This window comes from Hemitrygon akajei, chromosome 28 (genome assembly GCF_048418815.1).
Source record: "Hemitrygon akajei chromosome 28, sHemAka1.3, whole genome shotgun sequence".
In the NCBI taxonomy this organism is placed as follows: Eukaryota; Metazoa; Chordata; class Chondrichthyes; order Myliobatiformes; family Dasyatidae; genus Hemitrygon; species Hemitrygon akajei.
Window position 1 is genome coordinate 21,416,805 of NC_133151.1, and position 14,300 is coordinate 21,431,104.

Consider the following 14,300-nt stretch of genomic DNA (forward strand, 5'->3'; position numbering starts at 1 on the left):
AGAGAATTGTCTGGGCGAGTACTTGAATTATCAAGACACTGAAGGAAACAGCTGCTGAGCGAGGTCGTTTTTGGTATGATCGGTACTTGATCGTCAGCACGGACATTGTGGGCCGAACGGCCTGTTTCAGCGGTGCGGGGGGGGGAGGTGCATGATTCTGTGACTGTATGTTGCATTTATTAATCACAATAAAGGGGTTAGTTTACTCTCGTAGTGGGGGGGGGGGGGTGATGAGAGAGTGGATGGTGAGTAGACTGACAGCACTCAGTGTGAACACATCATCCGACATGTTTTGTTGTTGGTTGTGGGAAGCTGGGTTAGAGTGAGAGCAGGAAGCTGCCGAGATCGGTTGACCGGGGAAAATGTGAGGGAGAGCAATTCCATCGTTGATGGACTGGCCTGGCCAGCCCATAATAATTTTCGAGTGACCCATGGATTGAAATGACTTGTGGAATTGGTAGGCGAGTTGTGAGGGTTGGAGCAGTGGGACGCTGGAAGTGCATGAGTGTGGCTGGAGGTGATTCTGAATGTTGTCGGTCGGATTCTTCAGTGTGGTGCAGTTCGTGTTATGTCCAGTTGGGGTCGCGATCGTCCGACAGAGCGGAGATACAGAAGCTGTGTTTGAGTGAAGTTGGTTGAAGTGGGAGAGATGGCTTCAGAATTGGATGAGCTACATGTCGTTTCCCGCCCGTGGCATTACGAAGGCAGAAATATAAATGTATAACTGTGATGAAAATGTTGATTGGAAGACGGAGTTGGGGTGGAATGAGAGCATCTGGTTTGGCTAATCCTAGAAGATAATAGGTGACTGAAAGGCTGGAGAAAAGTGAGACTCTGCTGTGGGAAGGACACGTGTGAAAGGCTCCAGTATCACAGTGAACAAACATCAAGATGATTCTGTTCACTGTGGTGTGTTCTGAAATCTGCATAAACTGGGACATGAATTCCTCGTTAGTATAGTGGTTAGTATCCCCGCCTGTCACGCGGGAGACCGGGGTTCAATTCCCCGACGGGGAGTTGCAAGTTTTACTGCATCATTCAAGGGGAATGTTGAATTAAGAAGACAAATTAAAGCGGACAAAGCATTTGTGTTTACGCTAAATCAGTTCATTGGGCATTGGCAAGGTGGAATATAGTTCGGACTGCTGTGAGGCCGGGTCAGTAGAGTCTTCCGAGAAGAAAGGGGCGTTGTTCTCAGCCTCTTTCCTTAAATATCCCCTGACAATCTGTATCTCAGAACCGTTACTTGTTCATTATTCGTTTTTACACTCAGTGACAGAGTCCATCATTCCGAGCATATTAATCCGGGGCATTTGTTGTCAACTATGAGTTCCCGCATGGTCCCACCACAGTAGTAAAGTAACTGACCAATATCAGTCCAGACAAAGGGTGCCGGTCGGAAACGTCGTCTGTTTACCCTTTTCCATCGATTATGCTTGTTCTGCCGAGTTCCTTCAGCATTTTCTGTGTTCCTTGGATTTCCAGCATCTGCAGATTTCTCTTGTTTCTGACCAATATTATTGTCACCCCGGAACACTTCCTTTGCATCCTCATCTTGTTTTGGTATGCAAAATGGCTCCAGTCCCCCGCTGTGCAAAGGGAAACTCTGCTCTTCAAAGATCATTCTTCCCTGGGTTGACTGCACACGATCTGTAAACTTTCCTTGCCAAGACGCGACATTAACTTGACTCGCTGTGACTTCCACACTCCCCACTTCCCTTTCGTCCTGTAAAGGACAGCATGGATTGTGGCTGCAGTTGAACTGCACAGAGAATTCGGGTCTCCTCAGTGACCCTGTCATCGTCTGTCTGAAGAGGAGGATTGCGGAACGATAGGAGGCAGCTATCCTTTGGGTCCTCTCTCCATAGAGAGCTCTCAGTAAGAAACTTCAACAAGTTTCAACAGCAGCAAGAATATAAACCGCCTTGCCCACTGTACACTGGAGTTGCACGAGCATCCCAGCAAGGAATGAAGCTGATCAAGGGGGGTTCATTATAACAGAATCACTCAGTACAATTAAGGGGTTCAGACTCCACTGTTAACCCACCTTCCGTATGTATGGCCCCCTACAACACACTCAACAACTCGAGCTAACGTTTAGTACCAACATGCGTTCATAAGTAAGGGTCATGTTCTTTGAGTGGAACAGGAGCTGTGCCGCTTCATCAATGACATGAGGCGAAGAATCCATCAAGGCCAAGAATTGAGAGGCAGGCATACATCAGGAGGCATTTTACAGGGGGCAGAATTACAATTGTACAAATTCTACAGTACAGTTTGGGAAAGGATTATTTAAAGTAAACTTCATAGTCTGTGGTGGTTGTGGCGGCTGAGGCTGAAACTGACTGTTAGCAAAGTTGCTTTGGCGCTGAGGGCATCTTTGAACTCAGTGGCGAGGCTGTCCACAAACAATGTGCACCTCTCACTGACGCCTCCACCTTTTACCAGTAACTGTCCTCCGCCATCTCCCCATGTTTCTTGAAGTGAATCAAAGAACTGCAAAATCCATAATTTAGGATAGCTTTTATTTTCTCTAAATAACACTATACAATGTTCCGCACAAAAAAAATACCAGTCACAAGTGGTTGACAAGTCAAATGCATTTAAAACAGGTAACGTTCAAACAAAATTTAGAATGAAATTGTAAACAGATTTAATCTAGTAATGATGAGCAACAATGTGGTCACTGTCATCTTTATTAAATATAAAACAGAATACAAGTTAAAATAACATTCAAATCATACAGGGCAGCTGTCACAATATTTTTGTACAATGGTCAATATTAATGAGACAATGGTAGAGCAGTCCAGGGAGTCTCCAGTCCTCACACAAATATTATCCACTCCCTTAACAGCTTGAAACACTTGATTTCATCTGAAATTATTCAGAATTTTACTTACCTCTTTTCATCTCACACAAGTAACAATCTACATTTCCTTTAACCCGGACTCACTTAATCATCATTTGCAATAACATTCATTACGATCGAGTAAATCTGTGTATTTCTGAAATACCTTGTTTATCTACTTTACAAATTTATTAAGGTGCCCATCTGCTTTTTGTACAATACGGTGTATCGTATGTCACTATGGATTGTGAAGGAAACACTTCAATATAACATGACATTTCAGTTCAAAGTGCATAAATGTCTCCATATTGCTCATTCTTCCATCGAGCCTTTGAGAGATTTACGCCAGCCTCATCAAGAACTCAGGAGACACTTCTGGGGTGGGCTTTGTTGTAACCGTACCTGTGGGGGGCAGGGGTAAAACAGGTTCCTACTACTTCCTACTCAGACATTGGTACGAGTTCTGTCTTGTTAAACATAGAATAGTACAGCACATTACAGGCGAAGGTTCACAATATTGTGCTGTCCCTCAAACCCTGCCTCCCATTATAACCTCCCCCCATCTTAAGTTCCTCCATATACCTGTCTAGTAGTCTCTTAAACATTGAGGTAGACTCGATTACATTTTCCTGTTCTTTCCGACTCTATTTCTCTAACTTTTTTTTCATCTTCTCTGCTCTTACTGCGAGAAGCAACCAATTATTTTTGCATTTCTCTCCAGGTGAACACCACAGGGCACCTGAAAGTTTCCTCTCTCCTTTATCTGTACTTCTGCAAGCACTCACTTCTTCCATTCCACCCACTTCTCAACATATAACCATATAACCATATAACAATCACAGCACGGAAACAGGCCATTCCGGCCCTCCTAGTCCGTGCCGAACTCTTAATCTCACCTAGTCCCACCTACCCGCACTCAGCCCATAACCCTCCACTCCTTTCCTGTCCATATACCTATCCAATTTTACCTTAAATGACACTACTGAACTGGCCTCTACTACTTCTACAGGAAGCTCATTCCACACAGCTATCACTCCCTGAGTAAAGAAATACCCCCTTGTGTTTCCCTTAAACTTTTGCCCCCTAACTCTCAAATCATGTCCTCTCGTTTGAATCTCCCCTACTCTCAATGGAAACAGCCTATTCACGTCAACTCTATCTATCCCTCTCAACATTTTAAATACCTCGATCAAATCCCCCCTCAACCTTCTACGCTCCAATGAATAGAGACCTAACTTGTTCAACCTTTCTCTGTAACTTAAGTGCTGAAACCCAGGTAACATCCTAATAAATCGTCTCTGCACTCTCTCTAATTTATTGATATCTTTCCTATAATTCGGTGACCAGAACTGTACACAATATTCCAAATTTGGCCTTACCAATGCCTTGTACAATTTTAACATTACATCCCAACTTCTGTACTCAATGCTCTGATTTATAAAGGCCAGCGTTCCAAAAGCCTTCTTCACCACCCTATCTACATGAGACTCCACATTCAGGGAACTATGCACTGTTATTCCTAGATCTCTCTGTTCCACTGCATTCCTCAATGCCCTACCATTTACCCTGTATGTTCTATTTGGATTATTCCTGCCAAAATGTAGAACCTCACACTTCTCAGCATTAAACTCCATCTGCCAACGTTCAGCCCATTTGCAGCATCTGCTCATTTTCTCATATTTGAAATGGAACTTGTTTATGTTCAAATTCCTTATTTGTCTGTTTAATCCACATTGAAACTTCGATAATACAGTATAAATAGCCAAAACAATCTGCAAATTAAATGCCAATAGTAATCCAGAATTAGTAAAGCAACTGTTACACGGCAATCTGTCACTTGCATCATTATCTTGTCTTGGAATGTAAAATGGGTCCATCCCCTGCTGTGCAAAGGGAAGCTCTGCTCTTCAACACCCTTTCTGCCCAGGTTGACTGCACAACACCTGTAAACTATCCTTGCCTGAGCAGTAACTTTACCCTAGCCTTGTTACAACTTCAACTGGCTCAGCCACTGAAAAGTCAGTCACCTGGCTCACTTCTCAGAACAGGACAGACCTCCCAACTAGTTGGACCACACACATACTGCTTAAAGAATCCCTTTTAGACATGGCTAACAAATTCTGCTGCATCGAATATTGTGCTCCGTGGAATTCCCAGTCAGTGCTGAAAGTTCAAAAGTTTAAAGCACATTTATTACTACAATTATGCTGACATTATACAGCCTTGAGATTCCTCTCCTAACAGGCAGCCATGAAACAAAGGAACATCAAAGGAACAAAACAAAAATGAAAAGAGGACCATCAAACACTCAATGTGCAGAGAGAAAAAATAACATGCAAACAAACAGAGAGCCCAAAGTTCAGCGCAGGGCAGAGTAAACATTGTGGAGCAGTGATCTGAACCAACTTGTTCAGTCGGATATGGGTGCCTCCTGGAAGAGAGCTTTCCTCGGCCTGGACCAGATGGATTGAAAGTTCCATTTTCATGCAGTGTGTCGCTGCAAATCTGAACATTGTTCACTCGGTTTGATGACATTTCACTTCTTTAAATGACTTGTAATTTCCTCATAGATCAGACTCCAGCATCTTGCCCTCAACACTTGTGAAAGTAACAGGACGACAATTACCTTCTGTTGTATTCTAACTTTCTTGAACAATGGAAGCAGTTGAGGTTTTTCACTCCATTGGGACCTTCCTGGAACAAAGTGTGTTCTGGCAAACAGCAACTTCTACCCGTACTTTCTCTCCAGCCACTTCCCTGTTAAACTCTCGAGTGCAGGTCATTGTGACCCGGTGATGTTAACTTTTAGTCTCATTAGATTTTTTTCTCATGATGGTGAGTGTTGTAAGTCATTGCACAGTGTTGAAATGTCAAGCAATATATCATTGAGATGTGTCCCATGTCCCCAATGTGAACAATATTCACATATCGAGTTTAATTTATTGCAATTTTATTTGTTAGAGTAGCTTTGAGGCTCTTGCCACTAGTTCCTGAATTAATCTCAGTCTGTTAGTCTATCTCTAGGCCTTGTCACTATCTGTGCTCTAGGCTTTGATTTAATGTTTCCCTTGACCCCATTGGCCCATCATTCTCCTGGGTCCCTCTGTCTAATTGGGATCAATGTCTGCTGAGTGTTATGAACCAGTAGTTTAAACATCCACTACTGCTCGTCTGTTGAGCTGTCATGATCTTATTTACCCTGTCGACCCCATGCAACCCCACCTTCACATCTATATAATTGTCCTTAATTATGTTGAGGACATTGGTTGTGGACATGGGTGTTCACCCTCAAATTGTATCTGGAATCCTCCCATGTTTTGTTGACTTCTTCTTCAGGTGTCCCTGACCACAGGATCTCGTATTAATCCCACACCATCACATCTGAAATGTCCAGTTCCTGGGTAAGTTCTGTAACATTATGCTGTAGGAAGCAGTCTCTGATCACTCCTCAAATTCCTTTTCCTGTGCCAGATTGATTAGTCTTATCAATGAACAAAGGCACCCTCCTCATTTCACTTTTGCAGACTTGTGTGGAACATTGCATATGCTGGAATACTGAGTTCCCAGTCCCAATCTGCCTGCAACCATATCTCTGGAATACCTATAACATCAAACACATTTGTCACAATACAATGCAATTTTCACACTGTATTTTCGCATTTATAAGAAATAGTATATAACTTCAATTCCTACACTTTGCTTATTTTAATGTAATATTCTTCTTCAGTTGTAATTTTTATTTCACTTCCACGCTGAAGGGATTTGCATTCAAAGTCAACAGCATCTCCTCCACAATTACCATCAACACTGGTACACCACAAGGCTGTGTGCTTGGCCACTACTCTACTCACTCTATACCTGTGATTGTGTGGCTCAGTACAACTCCAATGCCACATTTAAGTTTGCAGATGACACCACTGTTGCTGGATGAATCAAAGGTGGTGGCAAATTTGCCATCAGGAGGGAAATGGAAAATCTAGTTGAATGGAGTCTCAACAATAATCACTCACTCAACATCAACAAAACCAAAGAGTTAATTATTGACTACAGGTTAATCATTGACTACAGGAGAAGGGAAGTGCAGGTCTATGTGCCTCTTATCATTGGGGAATTCGAGGTGGAGAGAGTCGATAACTTTAAATTCCTTGTCGTTATCATTTCAGAGGATCTGTCCTGGGACGGACAGTAAATGCCATCATAAAGAAGGCATGGCAGTGACTACTTGGAAGTTTGCTTATAATCAGCATGATATTGAAAACTTTGACACACTTCTATAGATGCACAGTGGAGAGTATCCTGACTGCTTGTTGCATCACAGCCTGATATGGAAACACAATGATCAGGAATGGAAAAGTCTACAAGAACTAATGGATACATCCCAGTCCATCACAGGCAAAGCCCTCCGCATCACTCAGTACATTTACAGGAAGCGCTTCTACAAGCAAACTGCATCCATCATCAACAACATCCTTCATCCACCTCATGCCCTCTTTGCACAGCTGCCATCGGGAAGGACGACCAGGAGCCCCAGTTCCTGCAGCACCAGGTTCGGAATGAGTTATTACCCTACACAGGTCATGCTCTTGAAACAGAGTAAATAACTTCTCTGAACTGAGTCCATAACTTGCAGACTCACTTTCAAGTATTCTACAACTGAATTTCACAGTAATATTTATTTTATTTTATTTTTCCACTATTTGTCTTCTTTTGCACATTAGTTGTCTGTCAGTCTTTGCTGTTTATATTTTTTTGTCAATTCTATGGTATTTATTTTCCTGTAAATACCTGAAAGAAAATGAATCTGAAGTCGTAACCTTTTACATCAGAGGTCCCAACACACTAGGCCACTGCTACAGCACAATAAGGAATGCCTATTGTTGTTAAGTCAGATCATTTGACTGTACTCCTGCTACCTGCATACAGACAGAGCCTAAGGAACAAGGCTCCAGAGATCCAGATAACCAAGGGTTGGTGTTGAGAGGCAGAGGAATGGTTACAGGATTGCCTTGAGTCAGCAGTCTGAGCCATGTTCAAGAACTCATCTAACTGTCTGACCGATTAGGCCAGGGTCATTACAGAGTTCATTAAAACATCTGTGGAGGTGTGTGTCCCCACAAAATCACTCAGGGTTTTCCCAAATCAGAAGCTCTGGATAAGCACTGAGATCCAGAACCTGCTGAGCACCAGATCAGTGGCATTCAAGTCTGGAGATCAGGAGTGTTACAAGAGATGCGATCTCCAGAAAGCCTCTTGGGCAATGTGGAGACTCCGGACTAAACTGGAATAAAATAGGGATTCTGGACAGTTGTGGCAGGGTTTGAATGCCAGAACCTCCTGCAAAGGTAAATCCTGTGACAAAGGGGACAGCAGAGCTTTGCTTCCAGATGAGCTCAATGCCATCTTTGCTCGCTTTGACCACCAGAAGAGGGAGGAATCATCGTGCACCCCAATGTCTCCCAATGATCATTTGGTCTCAGTATCTGAAGATGACGTGCAGGCTGCCTTCAAGAGAGTGAATCCAAGGAGAGCATCCAGTGTGGATGGAGTACCGGGCCGAGTACTGAAGACCTGTGCTGACCAGCTGGCTGGTGTATTCACAGATACCTTCAACCTTCCTATCTGGCAGTGTGTGGTACCCTCCTGCTGGAAGAAAGCTTCAATCATATCGGTGCCCAACAGCAGCATGGTAACTTGTTTAAATGACTGTTGCCCAGCGGCTGTTACATCCACGGTGATGAAGAGTTTTGAGAGACAGGTGTTGAAGCATATCAGCTCTTGTCTGAATGGTGACTTGGATCCTCTCCAATTCACTTACCGAAGCAACAGCAGATGTGTCTCGTTGGCTCTTCACACAACTCTGGAACATCTGGACACCAAAGAAGCAAACATCAGGATGCCCTTTATTGATTACAGCTCAGCATTTAACACTGTCATCCCCTCAAATCTAATCAGTAAACTCCAAGACTGGGCCTCAAGTAGGGACATGTTCAGCACAACTTTGTGGGCCGAAAGGCCTGTTTCGTGCTGTAGGTTTTCTATGCTTCTATTAACTTACTTTGGATTAAAATGTTGACTTTGACAATTTTTTTTCCGTGACGTTCTGTTTTCATGAAGGGTTCAGTGATCTTGTTACAACGTTTTTCTACCCCAAATTGTAAAAGATTATCCACACAAAAATAAACAAAATAAAAACGTTAAATATTTCTAAAACCGAAGAGTCAAATTAAAATGCGAATATTACTGACTATAACACACTCAATTCCCGTGGGTGGAGGGGGGATCACTGTTCCCGGAAATGCCCCCTGTACCCACTGTGTTACAATGCTCGCAATTTCTCAGCGTCTCGACTGATTGACAGCTCTCTATGCCCCGCCTCCCGGGCTGTTGACACCGCGTCACGTGATACCGTGTACCGTTTGCCGATTTGTGACGAGCTGACGTCATTGATGTTTCACCGACACCGACGTCGTTTCCAGGGGAACGGTCCGGGGTGGGCGGTGAGTCCGGGATGGTGGGCACGGGGTTGTAGTAAAGTGGAGTCGGTCTCTACTTTGGGTTTCGGCTCCACTGTGGGAATCGGCCTCTCCTCTTCCTGCCCACGGAACAGTGAGTGTCTGTCAGCGCCTCACCGCACCGGCTCTCTGCCTCAGGTACAATATTTCAACCATATTTGCACAGTTACATGGATAGGAAAGGTTGAGAGGGACACGGGCCTAATGCAGGCGGATGGGACGAGTTCAGGTCGACAACTTGGTCGGCGTGGATGAGTTTTACCGAAGGGACGGTTTCAGTTCAGTATAAATCACTGACTCTATTCTGGGCGGTTCAACCAGGGCAGGATGTACACAGTGAATGACAGGTTCCTGAGAAGTTTTAATGAACAGGGTCTTTAAGGGTTTCTGTTCCCAGTCCTCTGGCAGCTCATTCGGGATACCAGTTATTCTCTGTGTGAAATATTTACACTTCAGATCCCCTACACATTGTTACCTTAAAACGATTCCCTTTAGTTTTAAAAAGCCAGTCAGGATGCTCTCAATCATGCCCCGATAGAAAGTTCTTAAGATTTGGGGGCCCACACCAAATTTCCTCAACTGTCTGAGGTGAAAGATGCACAGTTATGCCTTTTCCACCACACAGCCGATATGCTGAGTCCACGTGAGATCCTCGGTGATGTTTATGCCGAGGGATTTAAAGCTGTTCACCCTCTCAACCCCAGATCCATTGATGTCGGTATGGGTTAGCCTGTCTTCATTCATCTTGTAGTTCACAACAAGCTCTTTGTTTTTGCGATATAGTCGGAGAGGTTGTTTTCTTGACAGCACTGTGTCAGGGTGATGACTTCTTCTCTGTTGGTTGCCTCATCATTATTTGAAATAGGCCAATCAGTGCAGTGTCGTCAGCGAATTTAATTCGCAGATTGGAGCTGTGGGTGGCGACACAGACATGGGAATACAGACAGTAAAGAAGGGAGCTTAGTATACAGACCTGAGGGGCACCTGTGTTGTGGGTCAGAGGGACAACGGTGAGGGAGTCCACTCTTACCACCTGCCAGCAGTCTGACAGGAAGTCCAGGATCCTGCTACAGAAATAGGATGAGGCTGAGGTCTCTAAGTTTCTTGTGGAGCCTGGAGGGAATTATGGTGTTGAACGCTCAACTGTAGTCCAAGAACAGCATTCTGACATAAGCATCCCTCTTCTCCAAGGACGATGTACACGAAACACCCTTCCCACTCCATTCTAGGCCTTTCGATATTTGATCGGTTTCGATGAGAGTCCCTCATTCTTCTAAAGTCCAGCGAGTACAGTCCCAGAGCCATCAAACAATCCTCGTGTATTAACCCTTTTATTGCCTGGATCATTTTTGTGAACCTCCTCTGGACTCTCTCCAATGCTAGCACATACTTTTTTAGAGAAGGGGCCCAAAACTGTTCACAATTCAGGTGTCCGCCACTTTTCGAATGTTCACTTTTCGCCACTTCGCTTTTACAAAATACCTACATTAGTAACCTGTTTTCCCATTACAAAGAGGAATTTCGCTTTTACGAAAATTTTTCTCGTATAAATTAATGGTTTTTCAGTTCACGCCATTTTGGCTTAAGAAAGTTTTCATAGGAACGCTCTACCCTTTGTATAGGGGGGACCCCTGTACTTCAAGTGTGATTTGCCGATGCCTTATCAATCCTCAGCATTCTAGCCTTGCTTCTGTGTCGTGGACCACTGGAAATTAATGCTAACATTGCATTTGGCTTCCTTACCACCGACTCTAATGGTAAATTTATCTTTTGGAAATCGTACTTATCTCAGACATACCTGACCCTGGTACCCAGGAGGTAAAACATCATCCTGACATCTCTGTTGCTGCCACAGAATCTCCTGCATGCCTCCTGTACTGTAAGGCTGCTGCCATTACTGCTCTGCTTCTCCTTTCCTCCCGCAGAGCATCAGACCGGGGTGTCAGTACCAAAGACATGACAGGCTGAACTGCTCTGGTTTCTCTTCCTCCCAAGGGTGTCCAAAGGAGTGTACAGCCACAGGGAGACGTTGAACTGTCTGTCCCTTCCCCTTTCCTGTCATGGTGGTCACTAAACTATCTGCAGCCTGACCTTAGGTGTGACCAACTGACTGAATCTCTGGTCTCAGCATCCTGGAAATTCTAAATCTGTCCATCTCCAGCTCAGTTTCCTTCACACAGTCAGTCAGGAGCTGCAGATGGTGCATATCCCTGATGTGAAGTTGTCGGGGACACTGACTGACTCCCTGATCTCCAACATCTTGAGCTGGAGCTTGTCATTGCCATAAATACCATTTCAACTACTCCAGCAGGGAGAGGAATTCCAAAGAAAACCTCAGAAATTTGACTTCCGAAAGTTATTTGGCTCATCTGCCATTTCTCTGTCCACATTTACAGCTGGTCTATATTCTGCTGAATCCTTTGTGAAACTTGCTCTGCATCCACAACTCCACTAATTTCTGTGTCTCTGCAGACCTACAAATCAGCCCAGCTTCATTTTCATCGAAATCACTCCACAAACCGCAGAGTTCCCAGCTCTGATCCTTGGGGGGGCCCCACTGGTCACAGGTCTCCAGTCAGAATCACACCCCTCAACCATGATCTTCTCTGTTCTCTGACCGAGTACATTTTGAATATATTCTAGCAAATATCTATTCAGCCCGTGTGCCTTCTTGCTTTTGATCAGGGCCCTTGTTGAAAGTCCATGTGTTCTATATCCACCACCCGGCCCTCATCTGCTTAACACTTTGAGTACCGTATTGCTACCCTTTGATGCTGCATCCCTCATGCACTGATACTCACCCTGCTGGCTGTAGTTATGTCCTATCATCTGCCTGCCCTTCCTGGCAGTCTAATTTCATGCTATCTTTGCTTTTTTACCCTCCATGCTATCCTGAGTGCCTTCACTCTGGTTTCTACACCCTCCCCTCCACCAAATTAGTTTAACTCTCCCCTATCTAACAAACTGGCAGTATGCCCACAAGAAAACTAATCTCAGGGTTGCATATGGTGACAGAAATGTATTTTGATAATACATTTACTTTCAGCTTTGAACTTTGTAGTAGCGAGCCGGGTGTTGTACTGGTCTGTGTCCTCACTGGCCGGTGCTGTGCTCCGGCAGCTCAGTGCGCTTGGAATACAGTGTCAGTGTTTTTACAGAAGTGTGTCCTTATTACACAATTGATCTTGTCCACCCTGAAGCTTAGAAGATTCACTGGAGACCAGAATGATTTGTTTTGGTCACCCTGCTGTATGACAGACACCATTAAGCTGGAAAGAATGCAGAGGAGATTTCTGGAAAGCATTTTAGACAATTTTCTCTGGAATGTTGCAGAATGAGTGCTGATATTGCAGAGGTGTATAAATTAATGAGGACTTGGGGTGGGTCAAAGAGAACTGTCTTTTTGCCAGTATTGGGGAATCAAGAACTAGAGGACATTGGTTTAGGATGAGATTTAATAGGGACCTGAATGGCAACTTTTCCACACACAGGCTGGTCAGTAAATGGAATGAGCTGCTAGGGGAGTCGTTGAGTCAGGTGTATTTAAAAGGCATTTGGGCAGGTAGATGGAAAGGAAAGGTTTTTAAGGATTTGGGTCAAATGCAAGGAAATGGGACAATGAGGAGGATAGCCTTGTTCTTAATGTGGTGGTGAGGGGGTTACAGCCCACAAGCTCAGATGGGAACTTTGGTCAGTGTGGACCATTTGAGCTGAAGGGTTCGTTTCTGTGCTGTGTGAATCTGACTGTAAACCCTGTTGACTTAGTTCAATGATATTAAACTTTTCTAAATGACTTGTTATTTCTTCACAGATTATAGACTCCAGTACTTGAAGTGAAGTTAACTGGACTACAGTCACCTGTTTTTTATCTTCCACCCTTCTTCAACAATGGTTTTCAACTCCACTGGGACCTTTCTGTAACAGTGAGTTTTGACAGACTTCATTGTCTCTACTTTCTCTCCAAACTTCCTGTGAAAGCCTGCAGTGCAGGGCGTTGGGACCTGGAAATGTTTGCTTTTAGTCCCATTAGTTTTTTCCCTCGTGATGGTGATTGTTACACATTGTGGCACAATGTTGAAATGATACCATCAGATATCTGTGTGATGTTTGTTGTGTCCCCACTGTGAACTCTAATGCAAATTCTTGAGTCGATTTATTTGCTTTTGTCGTGGTTTTTCGTGCCTCACAAATGACCAAGAGACACAGAAGATTCTTCAAGAAGGGTTAAACTTTAATTTGCAAATCAAAGCTGAGACAGTCATTGAGCTAGTCGCTGATTGCCCACCGATCCTTGGACACAGCATTCTTCATAGCAATCTCCTGGTCCAGTTGCATTAGCATATGTAATCGATCTATAGTTGCTTATTACACGTACCTCACGTACATCTTGTCCCTATTGTTTCTATCAATTGACTTAATCATGTTCTAATCTACATCTCTTTAACACACCATTGTCTTCTACGTTCTTAAGATTTCATTCTCTAGCAAATAGCAAGTTTACATTCTTAATACTTCGTGACTTAATTATGTTCTAATCTACATCTCTTAGCTACCTGTCATTAACACACCATTGTCTTCAGCAAATAACTGACTTCATAGTTTTGGTTACACACAAAATTTATACTTTTATGAAATTACTACTTTTATACTCCAGTATATACCCCCTTTGAGACCCAGAGGGTCTCACAGAGAAAGAAGACCAAGAGTCCGTGCACAAAAGCCACAATAAACTCAAGCATTTATTCCCAAATCTCGGGTTAAACTATAATTTTCTGCGCCAAGACCTCAAAGTATTCTCTCCCTGTTACCCTGGGCCGCTGAGCCAAAAACCTGTCCCTCTGTACCTGAGACAGGGAAAAAGACTCAGCAGCCCTTACAATCTACACCCACACTGTCATTTTGCTCCTGTTCATCCTGCAGGTGTTGTAGGCTGTAACGAT

At 43.8% G+C, this 14,300-nt stretch overlaps 1 non-coding gene across 1 annotated transcript; it reads left to right on the forward strand.

Moving 5' to 3' along the window:
* Window positions 1-945: 945 nt before the first annotated feature.
* trnad-guc (transfer RNA aspartic acid (anticodon GUC)) lies at window positions 946-1,017 on the forward strand. Its single transcript has one exon. It is a non-coding gene; the product is annotated as a tRNA-Asp (tRNA).
* Window positions 1,018-14,300: the final 13,283 nt, after the last annotated feature.